Here is an 11,035-nt window from a genome sequence, read left to right as displayed (position 1 = left end):
GGGCAACCAAGATGATTAAGGGATTAGAGCACCTCCCTTACGAGGAAAGGCTCAAAGAGCTAAGGTTCTTTAGCCACAAGAAGAGAAGACCTCATCTATGTTTACAAGTTCCTAAAGGGTGGGTTGAAGGATGATGGAGCCGGAATCTTTTCAGTGGTTTCCAGCGATAGGACGAGCATAAGCTGGAACATAGGAAGTTCCACTCAAATGTGAGGAAGAACTTCTTTGTGGTGAGGGTGACAGAGCCCTGGAACAGGCTGCCGAGAGAGGTCGTGAAGTCCCCTTCTCTGGAGATTTTCAAGACCCGCCTGGATGCAGTCCTGAGTGATGTGCTCTGGGCAACCCTGCTTTAGCAGGGGAGTTGGACTAGATGGTCTCTAGAGGTCCCTTCCAACTCTGTCAAATCTATGAGGAAGGGTATTGCTGTGAATCTCCATCTCCTCCTAGTAATAGATGGAGAAGAGGTTGCTGCTGCCCTTTCATTCTGTTCATCATGATGATGATACATGCTGCATGCTCTTCACAGCACGGAGATTTGATTTGTCATTGTATATAACGAAACTCCTATAATCCTAGTTTGTAAATCAACTGGTTTTAGTCAACATGTATATCATAACTGGAGTTGCACTGGCACCATTGTCACTTCATTGGGTGCTGTTCTGACCCAAGAGCTTTGATTCGTACCTGCTGAGAAAAAGGTCTCCACTGAGATGAAGACAGGTGTCCCTTGCAGTGATAGCACATCTTTTAGATCTTAGATGCTGGAATACAAGCAAGAAATGCAGGGTCAGACACAGAGCACTAACAAAACTGTACTCTCAGATCAGTTGTGTTGGATGTAAGAATCCTTTCTTTCTAGGCTCTGAACTTAAAAGGAAGAGGCTTTCATGAGTCTGAGATAAAGCTTACCTTAGGGTAGCACCAAAAGTTTCAAGTAAAGCCTTTTGGTCAAAATCTCAAGACAAGAATCCTAGTGGCAGTAACTGACATCATCTGATGCCAGAAGACAAACATCCTTGTGGACTTAAGTCTCCAGAGACTTCAGCTACGTCAATGCTGGAAATAAATCCTTGAATCAGACTAGGATCAACTCTAGTGTCAAGCTGTTTGATTTGGGAGACTGCCCCTTCACGAAAGGGAAGATGCAGAGGAGGAAGAGGTTTAAGTTAATGAGAATGAGTTAAAGCTCCCAAGAAAAAATCAAAGAGCCACTTACAAAACTCTTGTGGTTTTTCTAACTTGAAATAGAAAATGTTATCCCTCTTTTTTTTTTTTTTAATAAACTACTTAATATTGCCTTTCCCTTCCCACTCTCAACATTAAACTGATGTCTTAAAAAAGCATTATATCTATCCCTAGAATTAGTCCTGAGCACTGACAAGCTAACTGATATTTCATCTCAAAAATATACTAGAAGCCCAGATATCCCAGACATGCTGGGGACTGCTGGCAGTGTTAGATGGTTCAGTATGGTCTCAATCTGTAGTCAGTCACTGTGTGTGCTTGTGGTGACACCTGCCTTGCCCTTGTGGAAGGTTTGACAGACCAGGAAAGGTCTGGATTGACTTCTGTGTCGGGAGAGGAGTGACTGGATGGCGTAGCTATGCAACACCGTGCTGCTTCCATCCCTGACTTTTGTTTTCTGCCCCTTTTTCAGGGATCTCCAGTTACTGTTGTTTCTGTTCCATTTAATAAAAATAGAGGGTGCTTAAACTCCCTGGAGGGTAAAAAAAAAACCAACCACCAAATGATGACTTCCTTTGTGGAAATCCAAAATAACTGTTAAATTTAACACAGAGGTTATAACAGATGGCTTGCTGGCACTTTGTGTTATTTCCAGTTAAGATACTCAGTGAAATCATTCTCTTTAGTTACTGAGAAAAATCCCAACCATATTGTGGTGACCTGATTTTTAAACGGGTAACTAGTGGCACTGTGTAGTTCTAATTAAAATAGGTTGAGGAAACAAGGGAGCTCAAGTGCCTGTCACAAATATCAAAGCAGTAATGTGAGTTCTGAGGTACTGGGATATGAGTAGTGGATAGGAGGTCATAGAATCATGGAAGGTTTGGGTTGGAAGGGACCTTAAAGATCATCTTGCTCCAACCCCCCTGCCATTGGCAGGGACACCTCCCACTAGACCACATTGTTCAAAGCCCCATCTAGCCTGGCCTTGAACACGTCCAGGGGAGGGGCATTGACAACTTCTCTGGACAACTTCTTCCAGTGTCTTACCACCCTCAGAGTAAAGAATTTCTTCCTAATATCTAATCTAAATCTATCCTTTTTCAGGTTAAAACTGTTATTCCTCTTCCTATTGCTACACTCCCTGATAAAGAGTCTGTCCCCGTTTTTTCCAGCCTCTTTAGGTACTGGGACGCTGCTCTAAGGTCTCCCTGGAGCCTTCTCTTCTCCAGGCTGAACAACCCCAAGTGTCTCAGCTTGTCTTCATAGGAGAGGTGCTCCAGCCCTCTGATATCTTTGTGGTCCTCCTCTGGACCTGCTACAACAAGTCCATGTCCTTCTTATGCTGGGGACTCCAGTGCTGGACGCAGTACTCCAGGCGGGGTCTCATGAGAGCAGAGTGGAGGGGGAAAATCACCTCCCTCGACCTGCTGGCCACACTTCTTTTGATGCAGCCCAGGATATGGTTGGTTTTCTGGGCTGCAAGCATACATTGTCAGCTCATGTTGAGCTTCTCACCCCAAATCCTTCTCCTCAGGGCTGCTCTCAATGTTTTCTCCAACCAGCCTGTATTTGTGCTTGGGATTGCTCCAGCCCACATGCAGGACCTTGCACTCGGCCTTGTTGAACTTCACAAAGTTCACACGGGCTCATCTCTCAAGCCTGCCCAGGTCCCTCTGGATGGCATCCCTTCCCTCCAGCATGTCAACTGTGCCCCACACCTTGGTGGTGTTGGCAAATTTGCTGATGGTGTTACTTAATCCCACTGTCCATGTCACTGACAAAGATGTTAAACAGCACAGGTCCCAGTCTGGGAGGCAGCTGCTGAAATGTCTTCCCTGAGTGCCTGGCTACAGCAGGACAGTGTGTAGGTAAACATGTATGTGTAAAAGGGTGATGACATCCATGATCAAATGTTGGATCAGGGCATGTTTTGGCATCTCCCTTCTCATTCTCTCCAAACCTTGCTGTGAAGGGGAAGCAGAATTGATTTGTTGGGAAGTGACCCTGCAAATAGATAGGCTTCTAGGAAAGGAGGTGTGACCATAGCCCAAATAGTAGTTTACTCCTGGAAGGAGGGATAGCTGGGGCTCCTCTGGCTTCTCTTCCTCTGAGGGCAGGACAGAGCTACTTGTGGAATTGCAAAAAGAATAAGAGAACAAATTGCTGCTAGGATAGGGAAAGGATAATTGAAAAGGAGGTAGGCAGCAACTATTATTACTTTAGTGACAAGCTAGTAAGTGCCAGTAACTCAACACAAACCCTTGGTTTCTGGTTGCTCCTCTCTCGGATTTAATTGGTATACTCTTTCTTCCTTCATGTGTAAGGTGGCTCTGGGTGGTGCTTTTCCTTGTTAGCTCAGTTACCAGCCAAGAAATGTTCCATAACACACAGAGGCACTACTGGTTTTGGTCTTTCTTTGTGGATGGTCTTAGAATGTGAAAATACCCTGGTATTGCTGCAGCTTCGTGTTCCTGAATTGGGGTGGCTGGTGTTCTCTTCCTAGGTTCCAATGCTTCCTATATGCGTATAGTTCAGTGATCAAAAAAGTGGACCTCAGGTGTAAGAGTACTTCCTATTGTTAGGGGTAATGTTTTAGGGTGGCAGCAATAGCAGAGAAGTCTGAGCAAAAGTTAATGCCAAAGTCCTCAAAGTTACAGCCAATCATGTTATTCTTTTCTTTATTTCCTATGCCCTCCAAGCCCTGTTCTTAAGACTAGACCTGAGGGCAAAATGTTAAGAATGTTCCTTGTTGAAAGAGCATAGAAGCTCCTCTTCAAGTTGCATTTAGAGAGTATAACTAGCTTTTTATGGACTTCTGGGGTATTTCTCTGAAACACTAAATGTGTTCTTCAAAGATGGTAACTTATGACACACTCCAGTAGAACAGCATGCTCTCAGGGAGAAGTTACAAAGACCATGTCTAGCAATCAGGCTCTCCTTGTCCCCTTGAAGAAGTTTAAAGGAGTATTTAAAGTAGCTTGGGGTTTTTTCGTTGGGTTGTTTTTGTGTTTAATGAGAAATTCTTTTTCCAGAAGGACCAGGTTATGGGAAACAGTCATTTATTCCATCATGGCTGCCACATGAGAGATGATCTTCTGCCCAAGGGAATGTGGCAGAATAAGCCTGCATGTTCCAGTTAAAGTCAAGGAAGCAAGCGCAGCTTTAAGTTTCAGGTTATGACTAGCCTCACAGTAAAAAAGATTTTTTGTATGTTTAATCACAGGTGTCTAGTTGCATGTCAGCTGGTAAGACTTCACTCTTGATTGGATTTTTTTTCAGTAGTGTTGTTATTTTATAATGTTAAATAAGGAAAATTAATTTAGTTCCTTCTAGTTAGTCTCCAGTGAATCATACGATACAATATATATTGATATGCATGGAGTTGTTCATTTATCCTGTGTTCTAAATAGTTTTAGCAGAGCTAAACAATTCCATTAGAGTTAAATAATCGAAGGAGAGGAAAGTGATACAAGTAAGGGGAGAAAGCCTTTTAGCAGCAGGGAGCTTGGAGGAAGAGCTCTTGGGTGAGGCTGGGCCATAAAAGAGGGCCATATACACACCACTGTCTCACAGTGGTGGTGATCTTGGTTCAAGTCCTGAATTGAACCTGAAGGCTCTAGTCTTATTAGATTGAGGTCAATACTTAGAGATTCCAGAGGTGGAAGAAAAGCTATGATAGCTTCTTAGTCACTTATGGCAGATTCTGCTTCAGAAATATCTGGGCCAAATTCTCTGACTGTAAGTGGATAATGCGCTGCTGATGTGGCTTGTTCTTGCTTACTTATGTCATCAGAGAGATTAGCTGCTTTTCACTTGCATAACCATGGAAAATACCAGAAAAAAATGTGTATCTGTATAATCTGATCTTGCATTCTAAGTAGAAATTACTTATGTCTTCCTAGAAGTGTTGTGATGCTGTCATGATAAATACATCGCAAAGATGTACACAACTACTTAGCAGATCTTTTATAGGATGACTTAAAAGGTTTGAAGTTTTGCTAAATAAGTGAATTATGCAAAGGCTTAATATCTCATGCGTCTTGCGCAAATCTAAATTTGCTTTTCAAGTGGTTTTACTGGGTTTAAAGTGCATTTTTCTGCTTCCATCATCACCGAAGCAATGCAATTGCATAACATGACAGCTTTATTGATTCTAAAATTTAGTGCAACTTAGCTATCTGTGTTCTCATCTTTCTTTTACCCATACCTCTGCTATTGAACACTCATTTGGGGAATAACCCAGTGTTGATAAACCTAATGGAAAAAACTTCTTCTGCTTTTATACAGAGAACCAGTTTTGGTCAGTACGTGAGACATGAAAGTCTATAAGCACGTCAGATCAAGGTGTTCTCCATAGACGTCATCTAGCCTTTTACAGAGAAAAAGCATATTTACTTCTAGATGTGTCGCTGCATCAAATGAGTCTTTTCCCCTTACAGCTATTGATGGGGTCATTTAAAAGAAGTAGATTAGTTCCTACAGTTACTCATGTCCTTTTGTCAACATCACAGAAACAGTACAGCAAACAATTTCCTTGTATGCATACCTCCAAGTCAATGTAGAGACGAAATTAACTTCTCTGCTGAGTCTAATGAGGATGCTAGAAGTGGAATTGACTTGCTAGTTCTCTACAGACTGCTAGGTCACAAGAAGATCTCCTGGATACCACTAACTTAAAAGAAGCTGGAAATTTCTCTTGGGTGTGCTTGTTCATGTAGTTGTTTTGTTTCACTCCCATGCTCAAGCTTCCAAAATTTTGGAGAAGATAGATCTGGCAGTTTGGAAATACAAGGTGCTTCCCAAAGAGAAGGTAATCATGGATACAGCTACACATCTTATCTAGAGGTCAGTGGAATAGAGCCCCTAAAATACCTTATCCTTCTGAATACTGCCAAAAATTTGACATGTTATTAGAAAACAGAACAGATGGACTGAAAAGGAATGCATGGCTGAGACAAATGCATGAGAATATCAGCATTTGACATTTTACTTCCTTGTGGCAAGGCATCTTTTCTAGGAGCTTATCCATGCTCCCACTTCATATTCCTTAAAGAACAAGATGTTAATCAGTCACTGGCTCTATCTGAAAGTGAATGGTCACATAACTGAGTAGGTCTTTTAAAAATGAAGCCAGAGCTCCTTGTTTGAGAGGCTGCAGGGAAATAAGCTTGGAAGGCTCCTTAGCTTATTTTGGCTCTGTATAAATTACTCCTGGATTATTTCCTGATTTATTTTGAGGACAACTGGTATTAATGGCATATGATAGAAAACATGCTTTCAATTTTGCTCTCTTGGACAGTGTGAGGGATTCACATGACCTGTATTGACAAACTATGTTTGCCATTAGGAAGGACAAAGAACAAACCCAAGCAACTTCTATTCAGCAGGCATACAAAGCTGCAGCTGTTGAAAACTGGGCAAACTGAAGAGTAGTTGATGAGACACACTGTAAGGATCCAAATATCATGTCAGAGAGGGGTACACAGGAGATGCTGAAGCAAAGAATATCATGTATGTCTGTATGGATGGGGGGAATTAGCTCTGCGTTGGACAGGAAGATTACTGGACTGAGATAAAACATACAGTGAGCCCGTCAGTGGTCACAAATGGAAGTGTTGTTTCTAGTGAAGAAAAAGCAGAAAACAGACTTAAAGCAGCTGCTGTTGTAACTGTGATTCATTTCTGATTGCATATGGCACAGAGGTGGGTGTGTATGAAAGATTAAATTAGAGTAAAAAAAAAAAAGAATATCTTTAAGTTACTTACAAAATCCACTGTTGTGGGAAGTCTGACTATCCAGTGTGTATAGTCACAAAATCACAGGGGTTGGAGGGGACCTCTGGAGATTGTCTAGTCCAACACCCCTGCCTCTGCTTTTTTTGAAAGGTAGATGCTGGCTAACTTCCTGGTGAGTAGCACATCTACAAGATGTGCAGTCTGGGGTCAGTGTGTAGGTGTGGGTGTGTGGATGTTCCCATTGATGTCATGGTGCTGTCTGCTGCTGGATGCACCCTGCTGGTACAGGCAATCTTGTCGGTTCATGCCCTGAAAAACTACTTTGAAGAGGTTATGTGTATTGAAACTCATGCATGCATGCATTTATGCATATGGCATTTGGGATGGGGAATCTAGAATTACTTATTCTGTCCCAGTACAGGGAAAACAGTTCAACTGGTATGCAAGGCAAGAGGTGGCCAGCCTTCCCCAGGGGGCAGAGTGGTGGTTTATAAACCTTCACTTGCTGCAGCAGCCTAGTGAAAATGAGCTACTTTTAGTTTGGGGCAAGAAATTCCCAAAATGATCTTGAAAAATGTAAATGCTCTTATCTGTCATGCTGGATATGTTACATTATGGATATAAATACACAGGTGGATATAAATTCTTACTTAGTCTTTCAAAGGGCTTCTAGTTTGCTGGTCTGTATTCCTGAATGGGATCATTGAATGAGAAGACCACCACGAACTGAAGACTTTTCCCCATTTCTTGGGCTTCGTAGTTATTCCTTACTTATAAACTTGTCCTATTATGTAGTAGAATACAATATCTGAAGGATTATACTTGTGAGATCTTAATGAATTCCCTCTTGTCATTGTCTTTGAGATTAAAAGAAATTAAGCACGAAGACTTGTAGTGCCTTTGAGTGATCGGCAGCTATTTTCATGGTGCTAACATTGCTGCAAATAGTCTCAGCCATTTCTTTTAAGGATAAGGAAAGGAGGGATCTTTAAGCATACCATGTATCTCCCCCATTGGGAAAAGAGTGATGGGTTGTGGAGTAAACGACGTCCTGCTCTTTCTGCTTGAGAGGGTTGTACTTGATAAATAAGGAATGACCCTCTCAAAAAAGACCTTTCTTCATCTGCCTTAGTACTACTGGGTAATGACTCACTCTTAAACTGACATCAGAGATGGCCTAAAACAGGTTGTCAAACTCTACAGCAGCCCTGTCATAGTGCCCTATGGGGTCTTGGGGCTCCCTGCAGGCTAGGTGCTATGGGGGCTGCCCATGGGGGTCCATCAGAGCAGGACTTGGCAGCCAGGACAATCGCAACCCAGGGCACTGAGACAGCCCCAGGCATCAGGTACCTCCCTGGGGACAGGCTGAGGCCGGGTCAGGATGTGGGTCCAAGGCTGGGCAGGGCAGGTCTGTGGGGAGCTGGAGCTTGGCCCTGCTAGGGCAGGGGCTGATGGCCCCAGGGGCGGACATGGGGTCCTGGGCCAGGTAGCCAGGCACAGTCATTCAGGCATGGTGGTGCCCCTGGGGCATCAGCAGCAGCTCCTTGAAACAAACTCTTTGGCAAAAGCCATGACTTTCTATAACATCTTTTCAACAAAAAAAAGGTGTTGAGAAAGAATTCGGCAGTGCTTGTTTGGGCCACTCTTCCAGTCCATTTCCCAATGGCTTGGGGCTCTCCTTACCCTGTCCCTACAGCTCTGTTTGTTGGTAGCCAGCCCTCCCTCAGCCACAGAGAGCCTGGCTGGTGCAACAGAGCGACTGGCACCAGAGCTGTCTTCTTGTTACCTTTCTATTTCATAGGTGCACTGAAAGTTCCTTTAGGTTCAAATTACCTTTGGTGTTTATTTCTCGTGCATGAAACCGGCTTCTGGTGGTTTTGGCACCTGGAGTGGTTGTGCGTCGTGAGGAGCTATCTGAGCCTTGTGGAGGTCCACCATGGTCACTGCACTCTCCATCAGACTTATCTCCTTGTTTTCTATACTGAATTGAAGGCAAAATTTTGAGGCAAGAACCACCTCTTCATTGCTAGTTCTGAGTTTCCCATTGTGCTCCGCGTTACTCTATATCTATTACAACAAACTTTGCAGAGATTAAAATGTATAGGGGTGAGAAGCAGGCAGATACAGAAACATCTGACTGAATAAATACCATGCCCTGTCAGGTATTCTCACTCAAATTGTCATTACTGCCAATGTCTGTTTGTGTCTCCATTTGAATTTGATAAGGTCTGGCCCAGTATCTCCAAAAATGTGTTGCATAAAGATCTGGCTGAAGCTTAAAAGTTCTGATGGAAGAATTTGGTTTTTTTGTGTTTTGGTGGTTTGGGTTTTTTTTAAATTTAATGAGAATTTGAAACTGCCTTCCTGAATGAAGGTGGACTTACTGAATTTGTTTATTAAACTCTTAGATAACATGAAGTTGTGAGTGACTCCATGTACACTGGAGGACAGGCTGAGAATTTGCAAGAATCTTGACAGCCTGAAATAGCCCAGGGGGGGTGAAAAGGGCATGGTGCAAGAGAGAAATGCTTAGTGTGAAGGCAGCAGTGACTAACAGGAGAAGTGCAAAATGCAGGGGAAGGGGAAGAACTGTTTAGGTGGAAAAGGAACTGGAGGTTGAAGCTGAACACCAGACAACTGTGACTCAGTGCCACGTTGTTGTGAAAAGGCAAACATTCTCCCCAGATATTTAAACAGAGTGTACAAGACTTGCCGTGAGACTGGCTTGCCATTTAGGAGAGAGAGTCTGGGTCACCAACCCAGGCAAGAGGCAAATAGTCAAATGTGAAGGGAAAGGACTGAGAAGCAGAAAATCTGCTAACTGGACCGCATTTCAGTATTGTATTTTTAAGCTAAGTGGCCATATGTTTAAGTAATAGCTCTTACAGGAGAAGGAATTATTTGCCTTATCTGCTCTGAAAACTGAATATAAGGAATAACAGATATAAATTGAATTGATGAATAAATAAATCAGACACAGTGGAAACTCTCAAACAGACAGTGCAGTGCTGCAGAAGACACGAGGTGTGTCATTGGAAACCTAAGAACAAGTGGTGCTAGCTGTTGTGATAGACTGACAAGTATGTGTGCTGAACGGGGACAGAGACCTGGACTAAAGGACTTCCTGAGGTCCCTTCCAGCGCTCTTCTCTGTTTTAGATTGGTTAAGACAAATGCAAGCACTAGGGAAGCTGCTTAGTGGCAAATTGTATGTTGGAGTGCTATACTATTGGGGCTTGCAACTTGCATATCCGGCGTCAGCTTTGGGAGCAGGGGAAACCCTTCCAACCCCATATGATTCTATGAAAACTGTACAGCTTGTGGAAGGACCTGTGTGCTCAGAGAAGGCCTCCTGATCTGTTAAGGTGAAACTCCCTCCTTCTCTTTGCCCCCATAAAGTGCCCCAGGCACACTTGACAGTTACTTAGGGTGTTGTTCTCACCATCACCTCTATGGAAATGAGTTGTGTGTCCATGAATCTTGTATCTTTACTCAAATTACTAATTCTGAGCTTCCTTCTGTGTGTTAAAAACACTAATCATCTTATGCCAGGGATGTGTGATACAACACTACCCCAATACTTGTGAGATTAGCAATACTACACTTGTGAGGCACTTAGTTACTGCATCATCCAGTGGTGCCTAGGTTTGTACTTGCCTTCGTCCATGACTCTTTTTGAGGTACAAAGCAGCTGAATCCAAACACAAACTCTGTAGAGCATGAAGATGGCTATATGGAGGAAGACATGCCCAAGTCTGGGATAGGCACACCTAAGTCATAGCCTGGACACCCGCAATAACTGATGACCATGTAACAGATGTCTTGGCAAGAAAGGACAACAATGTCTACTCCATGTTTCTGCAGTTCATGGACTGGGTATCAGAAGGTTGTTTCTTCACTTCTTTGTAAGCACTGAAAAATTGTTTCATCTTGCAAAGAGTACTATTGGCACTTAGGTCTTCTTTTTTTTCCTGATATTTACTTCAAGTGTATATATATATGAAAGATTTGCTGCTTCTTCCCCCACTACTCCTTTTTTTTTTTTTTTTTTTTTTTTTTTTAAAAAAAAAAAAAAAAAAAAACAAAACTCTTGGAAAAAAAAGAAAAAAAAA

This window comes from Calidris pugnax, unplaced genomic scaffold (assembly GCF_001431845.1).
Source record: "Calidris pugnax isolate Ruff unplaced genomic scaffold, ASM143184v1 scaffold24, whole genome shotgun sequence".
Classification (NCBI taxonomy): Eukaryota; Metazoa; Chordata; class Aves; order Charadriiformes; family Scolopacidae; genus Calidris; species Calidris pugnax.
The sequence above is the reverse complement of the archived record's forward strand: the minus strand, read 5'-3'. Positions refer to the sequence as shown.